This window comes from Meleagris gallopavo, chromosome 3 (genome assembly GCF_000146605.3).
Source record: "Meleagris gallopavo isolate NT-WF06-2002-E0010 breed Aviagen turkey brand Nicholas breeding stock chromosome 3, Turkey_5.1, whole genome shotgun sequence".
Classification (NCBI taxonomy): Eukaryota; Metazoa; Chordata; class Aves; order Galliformes; family Phasianidae; genus Meleagris; species Meleagris gallopavo.
The window spans coordinates 3190410-3197265 of record NC_015013.2 but is presented as its reverse complement, the minus strand read 5'-3'; the positions used below and the strand labels follow the sequence as shown (position 1 = coordinate 3197265).

The 6856-nt window shown below is 41.4% G+C and overlaps 1 protein-coding gene across 2 annotated transcripts in view; it reads left to right on the top strand.

Moving 5' to 3' along the window:
- The window catches only part of KCNG2 (potassium voltage-gated channel modifier subfamily G member 2), a 64488-nt gene that overhangs the window by 20374 nt on the left and 37258 nt on the right, over window positions 1-6856 (top strand). Inside the window, exon 1 of one of the 2 annotated variants that reach the window (XM_031552719.1) lies at window positions 19-567. The exons of the other annotated variant lie outside the window; for it this stretch is intronic. The gene's annotated coding sequence lies outside the window, so the exon portion shown is untranslated. Of the gene's footprint in view, window positions 1-18; window positions 568-6856 lie in introns of those variants that run through there. 2 annotated transcript variants of the gene reach the window in all.

Here is a 6856-nt window from a genome sequence, read left to right as displayed (position 1 = left end):
AAAGAATAATGTGTTCCCTTTTTCAGCTTAGATTACACATATATTGTCATAAATACACATATATGTATTTCTAGCTGCTTTTCATAGTAAATACCTGTGCATGACCAGACACTGGATTGAGCTGTGCGCGCTGGGTACTTGGAAAAAACAGCATCTGCAGTAACTGCATTTAATAGAAGGACTTATACTCTCTGATAGATAATGTTGGAATGTGATCTCCTTCAGTAAAACAAGAAGCACTTAATAATAAATATACCTCTCCAGTGTGAATCTTATGAAAAGCTTCTTCAAGCATAGTGCATAAGTGCAGAACATTTCAGCTTTATGTGCACTACAACACCATAGAAATCTATTCATTTATAACAATACTTTTGCTGTTTCAGACAGCTGATACACAGTGAGAGATCAGCTGATACACAGTGCTGGCTTCTGATATAAGAGTGCCATACTAAGACCTGCTTGGAATTAAATTTGGCAAGGGATATCAAGGACAGTAAGAAGGCCTTCGTTAAGTAAACCAGAATCAAAAGGAAAACTCGGAAAAACGTGGGCCTACTGCTGAATAAGGTGGGTATAATTGTAACAGGCAAAACTGTGGGGGGGAAATCATGCTTGACCAGTCTGGTAGCCTTCTCTGACATCACCAGCTGGGTAGACACGGGGAGAGCTGTGGATGTTGTGTACCTTGACTTCAGCAAGGCTTACGACACTGTCTCCAGTATCATCCATTTGGAGAATGGTATCTAGCAGTGTTCCCCAGTGGTCAGTTCTGGGCCTGGTCTTGTTCAATATCAGCATCAGTGACATAGCTGAAGAGAGAAGAGTCTACCCTCAGTGAGTTTGCTGATGACAAAGCTGGTTAGGGACATGGAGCATCTTCTTTATGAGGAAAGGCTGAGAAACCTGGGATGACATAGCCTGGAAAAGAAGACCAAGGAGATCTTATCAACACAGCTCAGCTATCTGAAGGGTGAGTGTCAAGAGGGTGAGGCCAAGCTCTTTTCAGTAATGTCCAGTGACAGAACAAGGGGCAACAGTCACAAACTGGAGCACAGGAAATTCAGTCTAAGCTTGAAGAAGAACTTTATTGTGTGAGTGGCAGAGTGCTGGAACAGGCTGCCCAGAGAGATTGTGGTGTCTCCTTCTCTGAAGATATTTAAACCTGCCTGGATGCATTCCTGTGCAGCCTTCTCTAGGGAAGTTTCTTTGTTGGGGGTTTGGACTCAATCTCCAGAGTTCCCTTCCAACCCTGTGACTGTGTGATACTTAGAAAAATTACAGATATGGGAAATCTTGTGTTGCTTCCAAGAAATTTGAAAAAAAAAAACGAACAACGGGTAGCGTTCCCTTCTGTCCTCTGCTTGGAGACTAGGAACCAGGCAGAAGGAAGAAAACAAGATGATGGCTGCATGTATGGTGTTGTGCACAGGGCTTTGGGTTCTACCTTTGGTATGCTGGGCATGCTGACGTGGGATGGGATGCAACTGACCAGGAGGGGCAAGATTATACTGAACAGCAAGCTGTCTGGGCTCATCATCAGTACTTCAGAATAGATGGAACAGGTCCAGAGGATGGCCAACGAAGATGGTCAGAGAGCTGGAGCACCTCTCTTATGAAGACAGGCTGAGGGAGCTGGGCTTGTTCATCCTGAGGAAAGGAAGGCTCCAGGGAGACCTTATAGTGGTCTTCCAGTACTTAAAGGGGGCTCGTAAGAAAGAGACTACAGAAGGGAGAGACTACAGAAGTATGTAGGACAAGGGGTAATGGTTTTAAACTAAAAGAGAGTAGACGTAGATTAGACATTAGGAAAACATTATTTCCTCAGAGGGTGATGAGGCACTAGAACAAGTTGCCCAGAGAAGTCGTGGATGCACCATCCCTGGAGATGTTCAGGGCCAGGCTGGATGGGGCTTTGACCTAGTGGATGTTCCTGCCTGTGGCAGAGGGGTTGGAACTAGGTGGTCTTTAAGTTCTTTTCCAAACCAAACCATTCTGTGATCTGGCAGAGGGATTTATTGTTTGTAGCGCTTGCAGAATAAGTATGCTTTGTGAGTAACAACGTCCTTTCACAGCATGAAAATAACTGCACAGAAACAAAATCCTGTCAGCAGCAGTGATGCTGTAAAATGAACTCCATAGCTTTATTTTCTCCTGATATTTCTGTGTAGCTGCTAGTAGTTGCAGCAGAATAATGGTGAGAAATTTGGCAGAAGCGGAAGGTGTACTGAATAGTGGAGTGCTTTCTCATGGGGAGCATGAATTGTTCATTTGCTAGGCAAATAAATATCTGCAAAAACAATTAGTAGGTAAATAACCTGAGTAAATCACCTCTGAGCATCACCCAAAGTCCAGTATTGTTTTCTTAACATACTACTTTATTACCTGCTTTTATTGCCTCAGGAGCTCTCCTTACTGATGCTTCTTGTAAATCTGTTGTGTCAAAAACCTCTGGACAAGTGGTCCCGTTAGAACTGAGCTTCTTGTATTTCTAATGCTGGAGCAGTTCTCTGAAAATTTTGTTTCAGAGCATGTGTTGACCTTTGTATGTGTTGTGATGTCCTCTGGTCACCAATGTTTTCCACCAAGGTGCCAATGAAATGTTTTCATCTGTTGCACACACAGTTGTTGAGCCTGTTACCTTACCTCTCGCATCTGTTTGTTCTGGTGTTTTTAGAAAGGGACGTGATTGAAGGATTCAGTGTGACTATTGAGCATACAACCATCCCAGTTACATGCAATATTTTACTTGATTTTAAAGCCATCATCTTCACAGCGAAATCCACTAAGTACCACTGTTTTGCTTACGTAAATCCATCAAAGTAGAGATGTGTACAAAGCCAGGTTTTAAAAATGCTATCAGCATTGCTCAGCAGTTGCCTGAAATAATTGCACAGATAAATGAAAAAGCATGACTTTGAATTAAAGGGTTTCTCTACAGCATGCAGCAATGGCAGGACAGGGCAGGAGGAAGTTGGATGCTGAGGATTGGAATTACAGGGAAACGTTGGACTGTTTTAGTTCATTTTCATCCTCTTCTGTAGGTCAAGAGTGTGAGGGATGCATCTATAACCCCAAATTGTGATAGGCCTATCTTGTCACCTTTTTGAGGAAAAAGTCCAAACATCTCCTGCCATCCCAGCAACCGAAAGCATCAACACTTCCACCCAGAACCTCTGGCTTTATCCAGTCAACTTTTTTAGGAAGGTTAGTGTTGTCAGTATAGGCACTGGTCTAAGAGGAGTTCAGAAGAATATAAGATGCCATGAAGTTGGATGACGATTGAAAATTAATATAAATACATGAGGGATACTTTGCTCTTAATTATTTTTTTTTAAGTTTTTTAAATTTAATTCAAGTTGTTGCAGAATTTCTGTTTCACAACACCTGAAAGCTGCAAATGTATGTGTTCCTTACTACACAATACAGAATGGCAGTGGGATCTTCCTCTTCAGATGGAGATGCATATTAATTGTGAAAATGTAAACTTGTATCCAGGGTAAGATCTGGAGAGTCATCTCATTTAAAAACATATCTGGCAGATAGGATTCCTTAATTCTGCCCAGGTAGCATAGGACTGAGAATGCTCACTGCATTATGCAGCAGATATTAGCATTTTGTCATTATTCCAAGTGTTCGGTTTGTGGCACCAAGCCTTAATGGAGCTCTGCAGCAGAGTTACAAACTCCTCTCTGTTTAAAGTTCGCCTCATCCAACAGCTCTAAAAACTGCAATCTCATTTGTATTGTGCTAAAATATGTGTCCCTGTGCATATGGGTAGTTCTATTGGGACAAACAAGGCAGAAGTTCTAAGGACAGAAGAGTCTAAAAGCAGGGTTTTTTAAAATTGTTTACAAGATTCAGGTAGGACATGCATGCGAGCACACGGGCCTGAAAGTAAAAATATATATATATATTTGGTAGTGTACAAACAGTTTAAATGTTTGATATTTCACTTGCCTAGTACCTGGGGGATCGGTTATATTAAAGGACAATGCTGAAATTTAGAAACAAGTATGTTCTTGTTGTAGAATCACAGAATTGTTTAGTTGGAAAGGACCTTCAGAGATCATCTAGTCCAACTCCCCTGCAACGAGCAGACATCTACAGCTAGATCACATTGCTCAGAACCTGGTCCAGCCTGACCTTGAATGTCTCCAAACAGAAGGCATCTTCCACCTCTCTGTGCAACCTGTTCCAGTGCTTCACTACCCTCACTGTGAAAATCTTGTTTCTTATATCCAATCTAAATCTCCCCCATTCAAGTTTGAAACCATTTCCTGTTGTCCTGTCACCACAGACCCTGCTAAATGGTCTGTCCCTTTCCTTCTTATAGCCCCCGTTAGATACTGAAAGGACACCATCAGGTCTCCCCACAGCCTTCCCTTCTCCAAGATGAGATGTGCTGGGGCAAATAGAAGACTCTACTCTACTCTACTCATTTCTCTACTCTAGCTTCTCCTTTTCCCTATGGACTGTAATCTGACAGATACTGTCTACTTGGAGTTGTTTGAATTTGCTTCCAGCTCCACAAATGGCAGAAATGGTTTCTGAAGAGTTTGTGTCTCTTTCTCCTGTTCAAAAAAGGGCCACAAAGATGATCAAAGGGCTAGAAAACCTCTCCTATGAGGAAAGACTGAACAGGCTAGGACTTTTCACTCTGGAGAAGGCCTAAGAGAGACCTCATCACAGAACTTAAAAAGAGCTCCTGAAAGAAAACGAGAGCTCTGTCTTTGCAAGGAACCGCATAGAGAAGACAACAGGCAGCGACTACACTGGGAAAGGTTTTGTGCTGATGGTAGAAAAGAAGTGTTTTACAATGAGAACTATCAGTCACTAGAATAATCTCTCCAGGGGCATGGTGATATCCCCTTCACCAATGATTTTCAGGATGCCAACTAGAGACACTAGATCTCATCTAGTGTCCCTTTTCCCACAAAAGGATGGACTTGATGATCTTCTGAGACCTCTTTCAACCTGAACTGTTGTGTGATTCTACTCCCTTTATAAAATGAATTATGAAGCTTCCTGCTCTTTCAGACAAAATTTGGAGGAGTGAAGGGCTTGCTGTTTCACATCATGTTATCTTTTTGCCTAAGTATATTTTGGTCTTCTTGGGACTTATTCCCAGTCGTGACTTGAGTCAGTGCAAACCTAGCATTTCTGAATAAAAAATTTAGAAAGCATTTTGGAAATATGCATCCAGACACACAGTACAGAAACTGGAGTACCTGAGACAAAGGATGCGTGATGTCTCCATCAGAGACATAGGAGTGCTCTCATAGAAGGTTGAAAATCCCTGGGGTCTGTTTCTGTCAGATAGGTGTGATAATTTCTGCAGGAAATCTACATTCAGCAAAATGGAGCACTAAGGTGAGTGGGCTGCTTCAGTAGAATCCCAGCAGTGGATCTGTCCAATGTCAGGTGTCTCCCAGAGGCGTCAGAATATCTTCCTGCTCCCCATCCCAACCTCTGTTTATGCTTTGTCTTCCCACTGACTTATGTTAGTGGCAGTTTTTAGTCCCCTGATGCCAGAGTTTCTGTACTTCCATGAATTGTGCACAGGTTTATTCTGAGAGACATAACAGTCTCTGGAAAGTACAGCTTTGCTCTTGTGAGGCCCCACCTGGAGTACTTCATCCAAGTTGTAGGCCTCTAGGGGCTCTCTGCACAAGAGGGCTGTGGAGCTCTTGAAGCAGGTCCAGAGGAAGACCATGAAGATGATTAGATGGCTGGAGCACTTCAGTTTAAGAAGTCAGACTAAGAGAATTGGCTTGTTCCACCTAGAGAAGAAAAGACTCCAGGGAGACCTTACAGCAGCCTTTCAGTACTTAAAAGGGAGTTTATAAACAGGAGGGCATCTGACTTTTTACATCGGCAGATAGTGATAGTACAAAGTTTTAAACTAGGAGAGGGAAGATTTAGATTCTATGATTTTGTGATTCTATTCTATAATTGCCATCTGCTGTGCAGTTGAAAGGTGCAAATGGCTTCATAGAAACAATAAATAAATTCTGTTTTAGAACACTGAAAGTGTGTGGAAGTGCACAAAATGTTATTTTATGCTCCTGAGAAAAAGGTAAAGATCTCATACTTTCAGGTAGCTAGACAGACCAAGTCTGATTTTTTAAAGATTTTACGGCAGTAATAATTTCACTGTACAGCTCTGGCAAGTGCAGTAGCACTAGATAACTCATAATCTGCCTAATAGAGACAAATGGCTATGGATGCATGTCAGATTCGAGTTGAGTCAAGTTAATTTAATTTGTTCATTTTACAAATTGAATTGTTTTAGCTAATTACATAGTGTGGAAAAAATGTGACGAGAGTGTTCAGACAAGAAAACTTCCTTTTTGCCTCTACTAAGTTAATGAAGCTATTAAAGAAAATGTGCATTCAGAGTATGCAAACAGTGTCCATCTTATACTGAATTTTGCTGTTACACTTCCTGTTATCATTTTTTTTGTTGTTGCTTTAAGTTGGCCTGATGCAGCCTCTCACCATAGCCCCATATGACTCTGGGGAAGCTTACCTTAGCTATTCTGCTCCAGTACTACACAAGGAGCCTGTCTTTATCAATTAGATGAGGACATCTCAGCTAGGTCACTAAGACTGTCCCCCTGCCTTCTGTAATTCTGATAAACCAATAAAACAAAATGTTCAAAGTTCTACTTCTTGGACTACGGCCTGTGCCAAGTGAGTTTATGAAGTTATAAATATTGAAGTTTATTGTCAGTAAATACAAAAATATGAAAAATTCAACTATTTGAGTTACATGGAAATTACCCTGTCCCCCTGGTGGTATGTCCTTTAGTAGTTTATAGTAATTTTACTCTGTCCTAATTTTCTTTTTTTTTTT